Raw genomic sequence first — 21,343 nt, forward strand, 5'->3', positions numbered from 1 at the left:
GCCGCTGTTTGCGACTTCTGTGGTGTCAAGCGAGAGCTCGTTAGAGAGCCGGGTGCAGGTCTGTTGTACTGGTTCTGCCTCGGTGCCAGTAATGGCCACCTGTCTGTGCATTAGACACACGGCAAATACACCTGGAATTATGGTCTGTGGTGCGATTTCTTATGACAGCAGAAGCACTCTCATGGTTATTCCACGCACCCTGGGTGCAAATTTATATGTCAGTCTGGTTATTCAACCTATTGTGCAGCCATTCATGAAAGGCATTCCAGGGGGAGTTTTCCAACAGAATAACGCACGCACACATACCACTGTTATAACCCGATATGATCTACAGAGTGTCGACGCGGTATATTTGAAAACATTATTGGAGACATCAGCCATGAAAATATAATTAAATACACTACTGGCCATTAAAACTGCGACAGCAAGAATAAACGCAGATGATAAACGGGTATTCATAGGAGAAATATATTATACTAGAACTGACAAGAGATTCACGCAATTTGGGTGCATAGATTCTGAGAAATCAGTACCCAGAACAACCACCTCTAGCCGTAGTAACGGCCTTGATACGCCTGGGAATTGAGTCAAACAGAGCTTGGATGACGTGTACAGGTACAGCTGCCCGTGCAGCTTCAACACGATACCACAGTTCATCAAGAGTATTGTGACGAGCCAGTTGCTCGGCCACCATTGACCAGACGTTTTCAATTGGTGAGAGAACTGGAGAATGTGGTTGCCAGGGCAGCATTCGAACACTTTCTATATCCAGAACGGCCGTACAGGACCTGCAACATGCGGTCGTGCATTATCCTGCTGAAATGTAGGGTTTCTCAGGGATAGAAGGAAGGGTAGACCCATGGATCATAACACATCTGAAATGTAACGTCCACTGTTCAAGGTGCCGTCAATAAGAACAAGAGGTGAGCGAGATGTGTAACCAATGGCACCCCATACCATCACGCTAGGTGATACGCTAATATGGTGATGACGAATACACGCTTCCAATGTGCGTTCACCGAGATATCGCCGAACACGGATGCGACCATCATGATGCTGTAAACAGAACCTCGATTCATCCGAAAAATGACGTTTTGCCAGTCGTGCATCCAGGTTCGTCGTTGAGTACACCACCGCAGGCGCTCATGTCTGTGATGCAGCGTCAAGGGTAATCGCAGCCATGATCTCCAAGCTGATAGTCCATGTTGCTGCAAACGTCGTCAGACTGTTCGTGCAGATGGTTGCTGTCTTGCAAATGACCCCATCTGTTGACTCAGGGATCGAGACGTGGCTGCACGATCCGTTACAGTCATGCGGATAAGATGCCTCTCATCTCGACTGCTAGCGATACGAGGAAGTTGGGATCCAGCACGGCGTTCCGTATTACCCTCCTGAACACACCGATTCCATATTCTGCTAAGAGTCATTTTATCTCGACCAACGCGAGCAGCAATGTCGTGATACGACTAATCGCAATCGCGATAGGCTACAATCCGACCTTTATGATAGTCGGAAACGTGATGGTACGCATTTTTCCTCCTTACACGAGGCATCACAACAACGTTTCACCAGGTAACGCCGGTCAACTGCTGTTCGTGTATGACAAATCGGTTGTAAAATTTCCTCATGTCAGCACGTTGTAGGTGTCGCCACCAGCGCCAACCTTGTGTGAATGCTCTGAAAAGGGAATCATCTGCACATCACAGCATCTTCTTGTCGGTTACATTTCGCATCTGTAGCACATCATCTTCGTGGTGTAGCAATTTTAATGACCAGTAGCTTATAATTTCTGAAAATAATTACAGCAGTCTAGATCATAAGGCACATTTACTGCAAGGTGACCGGTTTCGATTATCACATGACCATCTTCAGAGCTACAGCCAAACTGACCGACAATGGCTGTGCATGGAGCAGAATGTACTAAATGACGTCTTGTTGCCTTGGCCTGCTCGATCACCAGACCTGCCTGCGATCGAGCACACATGGGACAGCTGTAGCATCGTCCCACAAACAGGTTTAACCATTTTGCATTGACCGACCAAGTAGAACAGACATGGGACTCCATCTGTACAACGCATTGCGTGCGCGTTTCCATGCTTGCATTCAACTTTCCAGCGGTTACAACGGTTATTAATGTACCAACATCCACATTTGCAATAACTTATCTCTCTCTCACATTAACCTGTGATCTTGCAATGTTAATTAAATGGCAGGATGTGGGTGTGGTGAATGTCCGATGAATGTCATCTGCCAGCGTGTGTAGTGCCAACAGTAAAATTCTGAGGCGTTGGAGTGATGGTGTAGTAGTGTTTCTCATTGATGTTATAAGCACCTTCTTGCTTCTCACTGTTGAAGAGCAATTCGGGATTGGCGATTGCAACTTTCAACACGATCGAGCACCTGTTCATAATACACGGCCTGAGGCGGACTTGTTACATGACAATAACATCCCTGTAATGGGCTGGCCTTCACAGAGTCCTGACTTGAATCCTATAGGAGACCTTTGGGATGTTTTGGAACGCCGACTTCGTACCAGGCCTCACCGATCGCCATCGATACCTCTCCTCAGTGCAGCACTCCGTGAGAAATGGGCTGCCATTCCCCATGAAACCTTCCAGCACCTGATTGAACGTAAGCCTGTGAGAGAGGAGGGCGCCACGAACGCCAAGTCATTTTCAGCCGGATACTTTTGATCACATAGTGCAGATAAGATTGCATGATTGCATGATTCCAGTCGATGTGTCTGGCTACAGTCTGAATTATCTGACAAATCATCTCACGCGTGTATCACCTTTTTAATCACCAAAACTTTTGGACTAGTTAGTCCCATAAATAATTTGAATGATTTTATTTATCTAAATGATGTGGAACGAGACAGTCTACAGGACATTTACACATGATTATTTATAACATTAATGAAACAATATACCAGTTTTAAATCAGAATTAGTCTATGTAACAGAAGTTGTCCAGAGTAAACGATTTTAGGTTAGTTTAAAACTTGCTTTGCTGTCAGACATGTTTATGCCACGGAAAAAAATGAATAAATAATTTAATTGATTGATATTACAATCTCTTTTGAGCCACTGACAGGTTTAATAACGGGTAATGAGGATCTCATTTTTTCCGTCGTGTGTTGTGTGGATGGAAATTTGTATTCTTCCCAGATTGTAATTATTATTTATGACGAATTTCACTACCTTTAGTTTAAGTGGAAATATGCAAAACATTATAGGAGTCTGATTGGTTTGTTTGCAGGACTAGCAGTTGCAAGAATTACAAAGTTAGTTGAACTTAATTATATGAGCAGTTGAGTAATATGCGGCCTCCAGTTCGAGTTTTGAATAGTCCGTACACCTAATAAATTGGAGCATTCAGTCCTCTTTATTGATTTATGTTAATGACTACCTTAATAGTTGATATGACCAGTCGATATACACAACCGAATATCTGTATTTTCACAAGTAACTGCAAAAAGAACGAAATCTCCTCGATGAACGTTAAGTGTAAGTTCAACGTTTCTCGAAGGCCATACATTTAATAAGCAGTTATCATATGCAAGCATATACACACAGTCTAGCAGGTTGTCGAGTTGTGTGGTCCTATTCCGGTTACTGACCTCCATCGTGCCTCATTCCGTGACAACGACTTTCGTGAACTGTTACATATTCTGTCTCCAGCTGCCGAAAGGTCTTTAAACTTTGAGGAACCTTGGGCGTTCCTCACGTGGACGTCGGGACACAAGCTGAACCCGGCTCGAGGCTACATTCTTCACAGATAGGCGCTGGCGGCTGCAGCCTCTGCCACCCAAACCGGTATTAGCTCCCTCTCTCTCTCTCTCTCCTTCTCTCTCTTTCTTTCTCCTCGGTCACTCTTCTCACGGGCCAGTCGGGTGGCCGTCTTGTCCGTAAAAATTGTGGCAGATGTTGCTCGCCTCGGCTCCTCGACCTTGCTCAGTTGACGTCGACAGCGATAAGACTTCGACCCAGGAAGTGACTGGTCCACCGTGTGGTGCTTCGGGTTCGAGGTGAAGCACAAGTGTAGTTCACTGTCAAGGTCGGTCGGTCGCGTCGTCTTATAGCGCAGGTAACGGTCTGTATTTTTGCACCGGTATCATACCTGATCCAGACAAAACAGTCTCGCTAAGATCCCATCTACCTGCCAGGTCTGTAATTGGAAGGGTCGGCGGGACCCGTCTGCAGACAGACGAAACAAGCCGCAGAGGCCCCGGCTGACGGTGTAGTGGGGAGACCGGATTCCTCACCAAGGTGGTGGGGGCAGGGGGGGGTGAGGGAGGGGGGGACGCGAGCGCGGGAGGGAGGGAGGGGACAATGAAGGCGAACCGACGCGCGCCAGCCAGTTGACCGCCTCCGGTGGCCACCTCCGTCGAGTTGTATATTGCCTGTGTCTGTGTTTGTGTGTTGTGTGTGTGTACGGGACGGCTCAATTTTTATCCCGACAGTCGCGCGGTCACACAGCTTCGGAGCCCGTTTGACAGCGTCGATCTGCCGAAGACAAACGAGTGATACCGAGCAGTGCAAACATGTGTAACTGCAAAGTGTTCAATGAAATACAAACACAAGTGCGTGTTGATCGTAACCAATGTTGAAGATAGTGTGGTAATTCCACGCATGACTTCCTCCCATCTATACTTCTAGAGTGTTCCCATACAAAGTGCACTGTCAAAAATGTGATTGCATACTGCACGCTGTAAAGAGGCTTCTCTGTGGAACTTCTGCTTCAAGGTAAGTTCACCCATTTGAAGTATTGTGTATGGCTGACAGCGCTCGTCGCGTACCAGATTATCATTTTATTTTAGAAGTTTTAATTCACATACGATCAGTTGTCTTGGCGAAAAGCTAGGACGTTGCATGTTCACCGCTGCAGGCGCAGGTAGTCTATTGTGTGAGCTGTTTTGATGCTGAATATGTGAGTTGGCAGCTCGTATTTGTTTCGCTGGCCTTGTATGTTGTGCTTGTGGACATGTAGAGCTGAGCAGATTTGAAAAGCGGAGTGGAAAACACTGGAGCTGCAGCGCACAGGTGTGACAAACAAAAGTTAAACTGCCGCGCAGGGTTGCCAACACTCGCCGCCAGTATCGCCCCACCGCTCGGTGTCAGTCGGATGCACAGGTGGGAAGCAGCTGGAAAAGGGAGGGAAGCTTAAAGGAAACGGGGCTCCCACTGTGTGGGACCTGCTGACTGCCCAGAAGGGGATACCGGCAAGACAGGTGGTTCCTGCACAGAGGAAAGCAGTGGAGAATGCAGAGTCTTTTGCTTCCAGTATGTTGCAGCGCTCGCTCTCCTTTGTATCAAGATTAAGGGGATCCGCGTCTCAACAACTTTGAAATTACGCGGCATATTCCGATACTACCCACAGGCCAAAATCGTTCTCGTTTCGAATGCGATAACCGCTGGATAATATACTTATGTTTATAAACAATTCGTAATGTAGAAACTGGTTAATGAGAGCAAATGCACAAAGAATAGAAAGGAGTCGTCATTTTTCTGGGCTATAAGCAAGAGCAAATGAGATTAAATATAAAATATTCTTTCCCCAGGAGAAGCAATACCCTCAGCAGATTGGACATACTAAACTATGTATATTTCAACCTGTACCAGTCTCCTCAAAATTATACACACAAAACACAAGCTTCAAATAAAACAACCATCGATGCTCACCTGATCAACAGCCGGATTATTTTGTATCGTTAGTCTTGCATTCACAGCATGCGTATTCGATTATTCCATATTTTTCCAGTCAGACATGAGCTACAGATACTATGTGACGCCTGTGTGCGTCTTGGAAATACGATACTCGCTGTAGATTGTCGTTATTGTAGCCAAAGTGCAGTGACGGATGTACTTTGGTGCGCGGCAGCAACATACATAGTGTACTGTTAACAGCGTCTGTTATTCGCACGTGTCAAATCTCTCATCTCTTCTTGACGTAGGTGACTTCCGGAAAGGCGTCCTACACCCCCCTCAGTAATACAAAAAAAAGTGTGGAAACAACACAAGTGAAAGGGCCTACCCAAAGAGAGGTAGCGTAGGGCAACTGTCACTTCCCCCACCCCTCTCAGAAACGAAAATTGTGATCACAGCGAACCGAACTCACATTCTGCATCGCCACACATGTTTGAGGGATGGATATCGGGTAGTAGTAAGCGTGCCCACAGCTATTTACATGAAATCTCAAAACTATTCTGTCGTTAGCTGCTGCTCTCGTAGCAGCTGAAAATGTCAGATGGCTCTAGGTTTTAAATTATACCTCCCGTTCATAATATGTTCCTTTTTCCTCGTGCCTGACAGCCAGTGAATAAAGGAAGTATTCGCACATGTCTGGATGCTACATACCTAAGTGCAAAATAATATGTACAAGTCTCATACGAAGTACACTATGTCTGTGACGTGCATTATATTAGTAGATACCGATTACAAGGTGATGTAGCAGTAGCATGTTTGGTGGTTGATAACTTATTGTGTTAGAAATTGTACTTTGTTTTCCCTACCTACAAACATATAAATCTTCAACGAAACTACTATTAGTCAACTTCTTCCTCCACTCACCCACCCACATACCCCGTGCACGTTTTTGCATGATAATGATCGAGTGGCAATCGAAAATATTTGTCCACCAGTTATAAATGTAATTGTTGCAGGATATAATTTTATTTGTACATGGTTAATTACATCGAGACTTACACAGTTGTTCATTTTGCGTAAAATAATATTTAGTATGCAAAACAGCTTGATTCATGGACCCCACTATGAAGAGGAGTTACCAGGGAAGTAGACAGACTCTGTAATACATGAAGAATGTCACTGGCAATATCTAACGCACTCGTTATTCAACAGCATTTACATTTTAACAGGCGTTTCGAGCTATTGCATACAGCCAGCACAACATACAGCTAGATAAGATATACAGCGATATGAAGGGCTTATGTCAATAGTGGTAAAAATCCACTTTTGTTCATTCTGAGATGCAGAGTCCTAACGTTAAATGAGCGCTGAAGAATCTCCAGTTGAGATACCATAAATATTCAAGCATATGGCTTCTTGCTAAAGATGAACCTTTCTTTCTGTTTGTTTGGACCATTAATGTCAGAAGCATTATAGACAGAAAAGTGGAGGTAATGGAATTCTACCACCATTGAAATAAGACCTCCATATGTTTTACGTGATTCACGTTTGAAATCACCGCATTATACAATGTGATGCCCTGTTTGACACACACAGAACGTCCGTCATTGACAGCTTTTAAGTAAAGCGATAGTTTTAAGGAGTAACGTTAAACAAGAAGCAGCTCCGTCAGTGTTGACGTTAGCATCACCAGTTTGCTCTATTAAAACACTAACACAAGAGTTCACCACACTACCTCATTTTTTAATACAGTATCCAAGCTAACGTTAATGGTGTGGAAACCTGTCTTGTGTCTGTGGTATATGTAGTCTGTTGAAATAAGCAGCTGACATTTGCCGATGACGCAGTCACATGTGTTCGTGTTATCTGATCGTTTGGCTCTCATATAGAGGTCGTGATTACTGCCATGTCCCTTGATTCAGTTTCGCAAACAGCACTCGCTAGCTTCCCTAGCAATATTTACCCCCGTTTATTAATGTTAAATACCTGTAATCATTTTAGGAATTTGCACACTGTACTGTATTTTTCTGGTCCAAAATAGGGATGAAGTAAATTGACCCTTTACGTGATTCAGTTCCGTGTTATCATTTACGAACTTCTATTTTGTATAAACTAACCAGATAGCCTAATTTTCAGTGTATCGTAATTAATGGTTATACGGCCCTTATTGTTTACAGTATATATAAATGTACCAGTGGTTAACGTCCGAAGCTCAGTGAGGCTTTTCGCAGACTATCTGTTGTCGATAGGAAGACTGGCGAACCCGAAGAATACCAGTACAGGATCGAACATTGGAACAGGAAGTTGAGCCCGAACGTGAATAAATATAACCTATCATAAACAAATAAGCAAAGAGATCGATTACTGTGACATTATGCTATTGGCAATAATTCACTCTCAGCGGTAGCTAATGTAAATTATTTGTGAATTACCTTCTCGAGTGCCCTAAAGAGTAGTTAACCTGCTAGGTTAAGATTTTTCAGGAAATTGAATTCATCGACGAAATAAATGGCTTACACATACCCGTTAGATCTATTCGTGACTCCTGCTTAGTAGTGAGACCACGCCAGATTAATACACTACTGGCCATTAAAATTGCTACACCAAGAAGAAATGGAGATGATAAACGGGTATTCATTGGACAAATATATTGTACTAGAACTGGCATGTGATTACATTTTGACGCAGTTAGATGCATAGATCATGAGAAATCAGCACCCAGAACCATCACCCCAGACCGTAATAACGGCCTTGATACGCCTGGGCATTGAGTCAAACAGATCTTGGATGACGTGTACAGGTACAGCTGCCCATGCAGCTTCAACACGATACCGCAGTTCATCAAGAGTAGTGACTGGTCTATTGTGACGAGCCAGTTGCTCGGCCACCATTGACCAGACGTTTTCAATTGGTGAGAGATCTGGAGAATGTGCTGGCCAGGACAGCAGTCGAACATTTTCTGTTTCCAGAAAGGCCCGTACAGTACCTGCAACATGCGGTCGTGCATTATCCTGTTGAAATGTAGGGTTTCGCAGGGATCGAATGAAGGGTAGCGCCACGAGTTGTATGACATCTGAAATGTAACGTCCACTGCTCAAAGTGCCGTCAATCCGAACAAGACGTGACCGAGACGTGTAACCAATGGCACCCTATACCATCACTCCTGGTGATACGCCAGTATGGCGATGACGAATATACGCTTCCAATGTGCGTTCAACGCGATGTCGCCAAACACGGATGCGAACCTGGATTCATCCGAAAAAAAATGACGTTTTGCCATTCGTACACCCACGTTCGTCGTTGAGTAAACCATCGCAGGCGCTCCTGTCTGTGATGTAGGGTCAAGGGTAACCGCAGCCACGGTCTCCGAGCTGATAGTCCATGCTGCTGCAAACGTCGTCGTACTGTTCGTGCAAATGGTTGTTGTCTTGGAAACGTTCTCATCTGTTGACTCAGGAATCGATACGTGGCTGCTCCATCCGTTACTGCCATGCAGATAAGATGCCTGTCATCTCGACTGCTAGTGATACGAGACCATTGGGATCCAGCAAGGCGTTCCGTATTACCCTCATGAAGCCACCGACTCCATATTCTGCTAACAGTCATTGGATCTCGACCAACGCGAGCAGCAATGTCGCGATACGATAAACCGCAATCGCGATAGGCTACAATCCAACCTTTGTCAAAGTCGGAAACATGATGGTACGCATTTCTCCTGCCTACACGAGGCATCACAACAACGTTTCACCAGGCAACGCCGGTCAACTGCTGTTTGTGTATGAGAAATCGGTTGTAAACTTTCCTCATGTCAGCACGTTGTAGGTGTCGCTACCGGCGCCGACCTTGTGTGAATGCTCTGAAAAGTTTATCGTTTGCATATCACAGCATCTTCTTCCTGTCGGTTAAATTTCGCGTCTGTAGCACGTCATCTTCGTGGTGTAGCAATTTTAATGACCAGTAGTGTAGAAAAGATAGAGAACGTCCAACGAAAAGCGGCACATATCGTCACGAATTCATGTTGTCGACACGAGAGCATTACGGAGAAACTCCGTAATTCCATTGGCGGACGTTACATGAGTCGTGCTGTGGGCCACGGAGAATTATACTACTGAAATTCCGAGAGAAAATCAAAAAATTAAAGTGGCTTACGGACAGTCTTTCTTCCATAAATCTTTCGCGAGTGACACAGGAAAGGGAGGGAATCAAAGTGGTACCGAATGATCTTCCGCGAAGTGGCTTGACAGAGTATAGCTGTAGATGTAGATAACATCAGTACCCCGGCGTCAGTTGAACTGTGATGTGTTTGACGTTTTCAGAGTCTGATCTTAAACTAAGGTTTCAAATCAGGTAGGATGTATACACATTTACCAAAATAAAACGTAAAATCAAAAACACCTCCATCTGCCTATATTTCGAATGTTTCGTCGTTTCACTACGCCATCTTCAGGCCTCCTGACCGACGTTTAGGAAGAATTCAAAGTCATATGGAATCGAAATTGGAGTCAGTCTTCTATAACTGTTGTCCGTAGACCTCTCTTTCAACATGATCCCTTCGTTCATCAACTGTGGTTGGATTCTTCCTACACGTCTGTCAGGGAGAGTGAAGTTAGCTTAGTGAAGCGCGGAAACAAGTCGTAAAACACATTACATTCGAAATTTTTACGCTGAACAGCCTAACTCTCTCACTCATTCTTCACAAAGATGGGTTTACACAGAGTAAATATTTACCTTTCTGCTGCTGAACTGTCTTTTGTTTCGTCACAGTCTTGTTTAAATCGTTTTTGATTGTACGGGGAATACTTTTCCAAACTGGCCATCCCCGGGTGCTTCTTTCGCGAGTTAGCCCACAGTTTCAGCTTGCACTATGAAAGCGTGACCATCTAATCATAGAAGGTGGAAATCTATGTCGTGTTCGTTGTGACTTCGAAATCTGAAAATATTTCCAGCACATAGTGTTCCATTACCCAGTCCCATACTGTTGTTGTTGTTGTTGTCTTCAGTCCAGACACTGGTTTGATGCAGCCCTCCAACTACTCTATCCTGTGCAAGCCTCTTCATATCCGAATAACTACTGCAACCTACATCCTTCTGAATCTGCTTAGTGTATTCATCTCTTGGCCTCCCTCTACGATTTTACTCTCCATGCTGCCTCCAGTACTAAATTCGTGATCCCTTGATGCCTCAGAACATGTCCTACCAGCCTATTCCTTCTTCTAGTCAAGTTGTGCCGCAAATTTCTCTTCTCCCAAATTCTATTCAGTACCTCCTCATTACTTACGTCATCGACCCAACTAATCTTCGGCATTCTTCTGTAGCACCACATTTCGAGAGCTTCTGTTCTCTTCTTCTCTAAACTATTTATAGACCCTGTTTCACTTCCATACATGGCTACAAGTCATACAAATACCTTCAGAAAAGATTTGCTGACACTTAAATCTATACTCGATGTTAACAAATTTCTCTTCGTCAGAAACGCTTTCCTTGCCATACTAAGTTTTCTAATTTCCGCACAGTGATACCTACCCTCAGACTGCCAAAACAATGCTTTAAGCTCGTGAGCTTCGCTTAGTACACTGTCTACCGAGCGAGGTGGCGCAGTGGTTAGACACTGGACTCGCATTCGGGAGGACGACGGTTCAATCCTGCGTCCGGCCATCCTTATTTAGGTTTTCCGTGATTTCCCTAAATCACTCCAGGCAAACGCCGGGATGGTTCCTCTGAAAGGGCACGGCCGACTTGCTTCCCCATCCTTCCCTAATCCGATGAGACCGATGACCACGCTGTCTGGTCTCCTTCCCCAAACAACCAACCAACCTAGTACACTGTCTAGGCTGGGACGCAATAAGCGTAACCAGTACCAGAAAAAGTCATGTTCTTCTCCTTCTCTGTATTTACGCTTGCAGTAAACAGGAGGTCCGCTACTGTCAAGAAATCGATTGATACTTTATTCGTCCCTGAACAAGCTGCTTAACAACTAACATGAGCCAGCCGCGGTGGTCTCGCGGTTAAGGCGCTCAGTCGGGAGCCGCGCGACTGCTACGGTCGCAGGTTCGAATCCTGCCTCGGGCATGGATGTGTGTGATGTCCTTAGGTTAGTTAGGTTTAAGTAGTTCTAAGTTGTAGGGGACTGATGACCACAGATGTTAAGTCCCATAGTGCTCAGAGCCATTTGAACTAACATGATATGCTGAATACGATATTGCAGTGCCTCGTTTGTTCAGAGATAAGACGCCAAGTTCCTTTAAGCATGCATGAATGTCGGAAGAAATAGGAACTGCGACGACTACAGCCATTATGAAATATATGATATGTGTACGCAGCTACGAATATGGACAACCATCACCTGTATAATGGAATGACGACAATGAAAATTTGTTTTTCTTGATGCAATAATTTACCAACAGCCGTATGTATTGTAGAAATTTATTTTATTAACTTCTTATGCTCTACCAGTTTCGGCATTACATTGATGCCATCTTCAGGCCCCACACGTCATATTCGTGAAATCGCTATATACGGAAGGAGCCATATAACTGGATCCGTGAATCAAATCGTCCTGTATCAGCTCTTGGTGGCCAAGAGACACGGATCCAGTTATATGGCTCCTTCCGTATATAGCGATTTCACGACTATGACGTGTGGGGCCTGAAGATGGCATCAATGTAATGCCGAAACTGGTAGCACACAAGAAGTTTATAAAATAAATGTCTACAATACATATAGCTGTTGGTAAATTATTGCATCAAGAAATACATGCCAGTCGTTGTCCCATGGTCCATAATGGATCAACGAAGATGAAAATTTGTCCTGGACCAGTACTCGAACCTGGATTTCTCGCTACTTTATTGCGAGCGGGACCCTACCAATAGGCTATTCGAGCAGACTCACGGCCAGACCCAAACTTCCATATGTCAACAATGAATACAGCATAATGGAAAGACGACAATGGAAACTGGCAGGCCGCGAGTAACCTACTGGTATGGCCCCTGCTCGCGATAAGCGGGGGATCCGGGTTCGAGGTCCGGTCTGGCACAAATTTTGATTTTCGTCATTCCACTATACAGCTGACAGTCGTCCATATTCGCAACTGCGAACATTTCACGTATCTGATGAATAAAGATGCAGGTTGTGACACCTCCGTTTTTATCCCGACCTGATCTGATCGAATAGCAGCCCAATATTTATTATTAACATGACCGTGAACCTAAGCGGGCTGGTAATCGGAATTGATTGCTACGGAAGTTGTTACTTTCCAGTTCGTCCTGTCAATAGTACAATAGTGAGTGTATGGTAATAAGGAACACCAACATATTTTTACTAATTACGAGCTTATATTGTTCTCAAAACACAAAAAGGAGACAGCCACTGCCTTCGTCATACATATCTAATTACGGCTAATCTCAGCACAGGCTTTCTTCATTTGCCATTATCGTCAGACGCTAATCCATCACTTCATCCAACACTGCAATCCAAGGTTAGGCCGGCGCGGTAGACGCGAAACCAAATATCGGCACTACTAACGTCACTGATCACTTTTATAAAGATACTTCATCACTTTCTCGGTACTTATTTATTATTTAGGGGTCTAACCACCCTGTATTCCAATAATGCCCCCCCCCCCCCCCACACACACACACACCATTCCCGCCAACCTCTCTGGCGCATCTCGACACTCGCTCTCGCAACAAGTCATAATCGATTGTTCGCCCTATCGACCTGTGCCGAGTGCAAAGTTATTGTAAGGACCTACGGTAACGGTGCTCGCAAAAAGAAAATTGTATAAGAAATAGAATCTGATTCCATTGCAAAAGTAAAGTGATACGTTATTTTTTAGTGAAAGACCATGCCCATCACTGGTAATTCAGCCGCCTATTTCCCGCGATGCGAACGATGACATTTTTCTTTGTGGGATGTGACTGCTGTATCATATGTTTGTCTGTCCTTTGTAAGTTACTGTAACGCGTGCATGCATAGTTTGATGTCACCTATACATTGTTTGAGAGAGAAGAAACAGGATGAAAGCTAGTGCGAGCAGCACCCCTCTTGGATAGCGCCGTGGGTAGCCAAGTTTGTCTCCACACGGCGCATGAGTCACCATTAACAGCATCACACAATCTCACTCCGTGTGACACTACGGATAAACCGGGTATTTGAACCAGGTCATTTGCACAAAGGTTCCCAGGAAATGCAAGCTACCACATTCTGACCCCTTTCCGACCATATACTGTCAATGAAAGTTCCTTTATTATGAAATAGAGTGTAAGGTTGCTCAAAATTATTCACTGTTTTTTTGTGAATATCTATATTGTTTGTTATAATGACGCGTTTCGGAACTATCCCATCCTCTAATGGCACGAAAAATAAACAAAACTTTTTAAATATTGTAGATATTGCAACTGTCTTATGATGGACATTGTAACCTCCCCCTCACTTATCGACCTTAATGACAGTGAAAAATTTAACCGCGTGCACCTAATGGAAATTTGGGAAAAGCAATCGTCACCGAAGTTAATTTGTCGGTAAAGAGGGAGGAAAGGGTTACATCTAAATTAAAGGAAAAATGCAAATGAAATTGGTGGAAATTAATTTTGAGAAAAGGGTAAAATTAATAAAGAAAGTAAATGTGCGGTCGTTACGTTAACAATTAATTGGCGTTAATTAGATATTTGAGATTTGGGGAAAACTACGGTCTCCAGTCCTTTGGACAACTACTATAATAACTGAAAAATAAAGGTTATTGCACATATAATTAGCACTAAACGCATGGCAACTGAAGGTTGACACGTGTTGTGTGAAAACTGAATGTTTGTCAGAAGTAATAAATTTCGCTACACTCAGACTTAATTTAGCAAAAGAGTTAATAAAACCGGATAATTGAAAGTTAAATTAGTGACTGAAATTAATAGTGAGCTTTGTTTCTGAAGCATTAAGAAATTCAGTAAAATAAAGCTGAGGTCTGTTCTAAAACTATATGTGCTTCCAGTCTTCCATGTTGGTTGATTAAAGGTTTGCAGTCGTCGATCGGGGAGGTGGCGAAGTCACTCATTGTCGGCCGTCGCTGTTGCAGAAGCTGAATGTTGCCGCGCCTTCTTCTCGACACGGTCACCAGGCGAAACGGGCTCTTGATGTGCGCCAGCTAATGCTTCCCGTCCACGACACCGTGTCAGAAACTATCATAGCAAGTCGAGTGCAATTACATGCTGCCAAACCCCAAAAGCGCGGCAACTCGCGGGAGCGTCACACAACACACCTGCTCCACCGCCCTACTCCAGCCAGACTCCCCTCTGCCCGCGCTCCACGCGACAGAGTTAACACTACCAAAGATCCTAAACACTTTGGTTCTCCACACGACCTATCGATGTATTCGTTCGATAGCATAGTTTTCCCTAGGCAAGACCCAGCCTAAAGATACAAATAACATTTACAAAACAAACCAATTATACATCGACATGAATGCATATATATAGTAAACCAGTTACAATATATAAAGACACAGAAATGTCATATCTTCAGGTGACAAAATAAGGAAAAAAATTATAGTACAATAGATGGAAATAGGAGGATATGCATTTCCGGCGTTACAACATTAAATAAAACAATAGCCAAGAGTAATAAAAGGTGAACCTCCAATACAAACCGTTGAGTACATAGGTACAACATGACTTTAACGAACCAGTCGCGTGTCCTCAGTTTAAGCTTAAGCTTCATCAGTTAAGAGCTTAATGTAAACAAGAAACCCGATAGGCATAAGGCTCGAACTGCAGTGCCAAGCCGAACTGTCTGCGCTGCGGAAGACATGGCACCCGCTGGATGGCGTTGGAGCACCGACAAGTGTTCCAAGGGCCACGATAGTGCGTGGCTTACGTGCAAGGCACTAGTCAAGTCAACAACTTAGCTTTTACATACGTAAAATCCCGAAATTACGCAATGCTTCATAACCTGGATTCGAAGTGGCTACCTCCTAGTCGAGCAACGTCGTACAACGGTGCGTTGGCGAGCTCGGCTACGGAAACTGCTATTTATTCCGTTGTATAATAGTGTAAGTCATCCGTTATATTCAACTCCAAATTTCCGAAATTCTTCAGATACTTGTATACATCACAAGCAATGCATCGTCCATGGGGCAGGGTACTTATTACTATTAGCAGTTTGGCCCGATTCTTTGATAAACTGTACAGAATGACGATATTCCGTGGCCTTCTGTAGTCTCTCGTTTTGGTCAATGCTCGAAATGTACCATGGGCACCGTGTAATTGTTTCCAGTCCTTCGTAAAATACTGGAGCTAAAATGAACCGTATTGTGGGGCTAAGAATTTTGTTCAGCGGCTTATTTTAAATCAACATGTTGTTGCAGTTTCCTGCCGTATTTGTATTTCTGTTCTAGTGTTGTACTCGTGGCTAGGGATGGTGGGGTGGTTAGCACAATGGGTACGCATTCGGAATGACCGTGGTTCAAATCCGTCTTTCGCCATCTAGATTTTGTTTACCGTGATTTCGCCTATCTCTCCAGGTAAATGCTGGGGTGGTTCCTTTGAAAGGGCGAGGTCGATTACCTTCGCCGTCCTTAGGCCGTATTACACTACTTAATTTTCTTTGACGAAGTTTGTTTGTCAAATAAAATTTGATAGCGAAATAAGAAATTTGTCAAAGTTAGGCTTTGGACAAATTTTCTTTGATCAAATCAAGCGCCTCGCCTTACATTTGATCAAGGAAAGCGTTCGTCTTCAGTTTAATGGTTCAAATGGCTCTGAGCACTATGAGACGTAACATCTTAGGTCATCAATCCCCTAGAACTTAGAACTACTTAAACCTAACTAACCTAAAGACATCACACACATCCATGCCCCAGGCAGGATTCGAACCTGCGACCGTAGCAGTCCCGCGGTTCCGGACAGCAGCGCCTAGAACCGCACGGCCACCGCGGCCGGCTTTTAGTTTAATGCATGGAGAAATATAAACGCTTGGAGCGCTATCATTACTGATGCTGCCTGACATTTAATGTTTATCGCCTTGGCTTCGAAATTTACATGGTGCTTCTCTTCTCCGACGAAACTGATAGAATTGTACGATGCAGATGAAGCACTGTGTAACTCGCGAGGTTACAGAAATAGAATAAGAAGAAGCGAAAGCTATAAAAAAAATGTAGACGCCATTAGCCATAAAGTACTGCCAGGATGTACCCCAGAGGATATAAAGGAGAAAGTCTACAGCTTTCACAGAAATAAAAGTATTTCTTAATGGCTGCAGCATGTACTAAAGAGTTATTTGCTTCACATATTCCGCCTTCAGTGCTTTATAAATATCTTCACACGTCTCTGGTATTATTTTCATTAATGTGCTCTGCCTTATTCAGGTGGTATACTATAGACTAGAGTAGCTTTCTGCTCTTGCAAGAAATCTCAGTATTGCGGTAAAGCTGTCTTTTGCGGATTTAGCATTTCTGAGGCTTCGTAATAAGAAGAGCCACTTTCGAGAACACATATTGAAATGTAATCTCGTCCATTCGCAAATAACTTTCCATACGACTTTCCGTCCACCTGTTGCAGCTACCGTAACATATTTTGTGGGATGCTTGTAACATCTCGCCGTGAAAAACCGAGAGCTTCACGGAAATATGTTTCCTTTTTCTTTTCCTTTGCTCCTCTTCCAAATGTAAATGTGGTGCAACTCTGCTACATGCAACTTCAGAGCACAGTAATAAGTTTCCGGCGGCCACTCCGAAAAAACCGTGACGTCAAAGATCTTTATCAAAGGAAATTTGATGACAGTATAATATCCCAATTTGTGCCACGTCAAATATCTTTGTGAAAGAAACTATGATGAATATTTGATGAAATTTCTTTGTATAAGAAAATCTGATAGTGTAGTTCCAGCCTTAACAAAACAGTCCGATATTGTGCTCTGTCTCTAATTACCTCGTTATCGACGGTATGTTAAACGGTAATCTTCCTTCCATCTTTATTAATATTGTACTAGTTGCTACACTTTAGACACCAATTTAATTTCCAAAAATACATTTTTTTCTATATTTTGCACCACGGCTGAATATTTCTTGAATTAATCTGCTTCTTTAACTATAGAAAAATGTGCTGTTATTTTCACGAGAGAGGACCGCACGTTTTCGCCGGTTCGGGAAAGTTGCTTCCAACGAACTCTGTGAAATATGAAGTTAATTACAGTGGAGTGCCTCACACAGCCACCATCTGCATCTTCCCCATGAGCGCAACGAGTGTGTGTTGTGAGTGCTTACTGTATTTGCTGAGCAACACAACCTCTCAGGCGCTTGTTATATTCAGGCTGCGTAAGGACGCTAAATTAGCGGCATTATTTTTCCATCTCCACTGTCAAATGGCAACAGCGATTCAGGCCATTATACATTTGTTCCCAAAGTTAATTAAATCCCTAAACAAGAAGGCTATTTGTTACCCAACTAATGGCGCCACCTGTAAAGCACGTTTTAATGCGGCGCATTAATTCAGATTCTCTCTCTCTCAACCCTCTCTTGTTTATGAATTTACCAGGTAAAAAACACAAAACAGAAAAGCGAGGAATTAAAAATACTTTCAGGTGAATTCGACTAACGTTGGGCAACTTGGCTGCCTCATCTATTACCTGAAATATTAACACATCACTACTGCTAATTATTTTGAGACAGTATTTATGCATTCTGTTCGAAAGATTACTGATCTTGAACGTGGTTTCTCCCCCCTTCCCCCACATCTTTCCCCCCTCAAAAAAAGATGGCGAAACGGAATTAAGGATTGAAAAGTATGTCCTGCAAATCAGTGCAAAATACTTTGCGTAGAACACTGATGTTTCCTTTCACTTTGTTCAGAAATGTGTCATGGGGGAATGATTGCTAGTATTCAGTGATTGCTTGTATTCCTTTACGAAAGTCTAGGGTCAGCTCTGCCTTCACAACGGAAAATGTGTAGCTAGTTATGAAAATCCGTTGTTGGACTATATCAAGCAGATGTTCGCTATATGCCTGATATATTCATTAGTGTTCTACATTTCAGGTTTCACAGTATAAAATTTTGCTCTTTGGCTGCCTTGCTTAGGAAAATGGCAGTTATACAACAAAAAATTGCGGGTAAACTCTTTCATCTGTATGCTTATGGAGTAAAATGATGTACAGAGTGAACCATAACTCCACCGACAAAATTTCGGACGTCGTTCACAGCCATTTTCCTTGTGTTTTAGTACAAGGGACCGAGATCTCCGTTGGCTCGTTTCAGACTACTTGCACTTCGTTTGATTTGTGAACCCCATTCATGTTCGTTTCTGCATTCCACTGAAAATAGCCGCGGAAGAGTGTTAATGCCAATAGTATGCACTGTGTGTCTTATTTGTTTCCGAACTTGCTGGTAACTATAATACTCACTCTACTCATCCCTCTCAAGTGCGCTTGCAGTACTCATCAGTTCTGTCTAGGCTTTGTCTTTCCAGTGTTGATGGTTGCATGTTAAGACCGAAACACAGACATGGATATGTTTGCTAACAGGAGTTTGCGAGATGTGCACCTCGCGTACGGGTTCACTGGAGGCAATGAAATAGCGAAACGTCGACGCTGTGATGAGCTGTTTTCGCAGCGAAGCGCCGCGTCACAGTACTTTCAGATCTATCTGAGGCTTAATGCATTACTCTGTGATTTGTGTCGTGCATTTTAGCGATTGCGAATTACAGGCTTTTCACTGTGAAACAAAGGTAACTGCAGATAACAAACAGAAAAAATCATAATTACATTATTACTCTGTATCGAGCCACCAAAGATCAGCCGTCCTTTATACCAAGATACTCCGAAAGTATCCCCAAATAACGTCCGAAATTTTGTCTGCGAATTTCTGGTTCACCCAGTAGATGTTCTGAGCGTGAAGGTGGTACGCCACAGCTCGTAATTTTTATAAATTCAATTCTATTTAACAACATGACCTGGCGATAACAAACCTTTAAGTAGTACTACTTTCAGTCTATCTGATAATCAATCAACACAAAATTCTTTATTTAAGCTTATAACGAATTATTGCTGTGGCGCCAGTAATAAAAATGATTGTATACGAAGCCACCATGAACCAAAAGGGTAAAATACGTTTAGAAGTCACACATGTATAAGAAGCCACCATGAACCAAAATGGTAAAATACGTTTAGAGGTCACACAGTCTTATTGAAATACAAAACGAGATTCAAACCGGTGATATTAGGTCCAAACCGTTTATACTGAGAGTGTAAATCAATTGTTGAAAGTGCATATTTATTCTTTTATTGACATACACAGAGTACACCGCTGAGATGCCCTGCTAAACCCGCAGGACAGGACAGGTAGTTTAAATTGTGGAAAGGGGCCAAAATAAGCGGTTGTCAGTTACATACGAACATACAACATTATTATTTGACCGAACATTACAACAGCCAAGAAAATAAAAAAAAACATACAGCATTAATTTTTGGAACTTAATAAACGGCTGAATACGGGGTACAATCCCATGCCTTAAGGCCAAGACCACTTTAATTTAAAATTGGCTAAAAGCCAATAACTTAAGACTCAAATCAAAATCAGAAATTTAAATGGCAGAAGGCCTTATCTTAAATCAGTTCTTTCAATTAGGCTGAATGCCCAAACGATCTCACACCTTACGAGCAAAAATCGGCTGAAGGCCCATCACTTAAGACTCAACAAAATTAAATTTTTGAAAAGGCCAAAGGCGTTAGTTAAAACAGTTCTTTAAATTAGGCTGAAGGCTCAAACAATCTTACGCCTTAAGGGCAAAACAAGCTTAATTTAAAAATCGGCTACGTGAGCCACGGACCTCGTAGCAATCGGAACACCACCACACACCCCGACCCCGCCTAGACGCCGCCAGCAGCCTCCTGGCCGGAGGTTTCCTCGCTGCTCCACGCCAACCGACCGACTCCTCGTACACAGCACAGCCGGAAACTATAAGCGCCAGACCAAAGTTAGTACAAGAAGCGAATATCGATGCACACCGCTGCTGCCACTCGCGGAGAGAGAGGATAACAGCATAATCGCGAGACTAAACACAGAATAGCAAACAAGGTTTAATCAAACGCGTAACATGAGCCAGCCACGGCTCAACCGCCTAACAACAACGTAGCTCAAAGTAATTGTTCAAACTGACGAACCACAGTCTCAGTGCATGCGTGGCAACAGGTAATGAAGTTCTGCCGCACTCTCTCAAAGATCTCTTGTGTCTGTTGTACCGGGAGAAAGGCAGCTTGGACCCTAGCAAGCGTATTCATCTGTTCGGTCATCGCTCTGAACAATTACTATGAGCTACGTTATTGTTTTACTATGAGCTACGTTATTGTTACGCTGTGTTCGTCGATAACGCAGCAAATATGGATTTTCGACCACTGGTTGGACCTCCGATCACTTTTTCTGTTTGACCCAAAAGGTGTGCGACAACCTGTATTCGCTGCTGTCCTGCGAAGTACGACAACTGCTACGTAACTTCAGAATTATGTCATCCTGCTGTGCATACAGCGGACGACATAATTCTGAAGTTCGGAAAAGTTGTTAGGGACGGTATTCCTACTGGAGAAGCTGAACTTCGCCTTGGCTGTTAAGGGAATAGTGCCGGTATTAGTCTGAAGTACTTTATGTTCAACTAAATTTTGATGATAAGGCTGGGATCTGAACCTCTCTCGTCTGAAATGCGAGTCCGGTAACTCAATAGTCT

General features: G+C 43.4%; 1 protein-coding gene across 5 annotated transcripts in view; it reads left to right on the top strand.

Annotated features, from left to right (window-relative positions):
* Positions 1–4,363: 4,363 nt before the first annotated feature.
* LOC126335549 (ankyrin repeat and fibronectin type-III domain-containing protein 1) overlaps positions 4,364–21,343 on the top strand; it is a 643,576-nt gene continuing 626,596 nt past the window's right edge. For all 5 annotated transcript variants that reach the window (XM_049998941.1, XM_049998944.1, XM_049998940.1 and 2 more), the window contains exon 1: positions 4,364–4,744. The gene's annotated coding sequence lies outside the window, so the exon portion shown is untranslated. The remainder of the gene's footprint in view (positions 4,745–21,343) is intronic.

The sequence above is a fragment of the Schistocerca gregaria genome, chromosome 2 (assembly GCF_023897955.1).
Source record: "Schistocerca gregaria isolate iqSchGreg1 chromosome 2, iqSchGreg1.2, whole genome shotgun sequence".
NCBI lineage: Eukaryota > Metazoa > Arthropoda > Insecta > Orthoptera > Acrididae > Schistocerca > Schistocerca gregaria.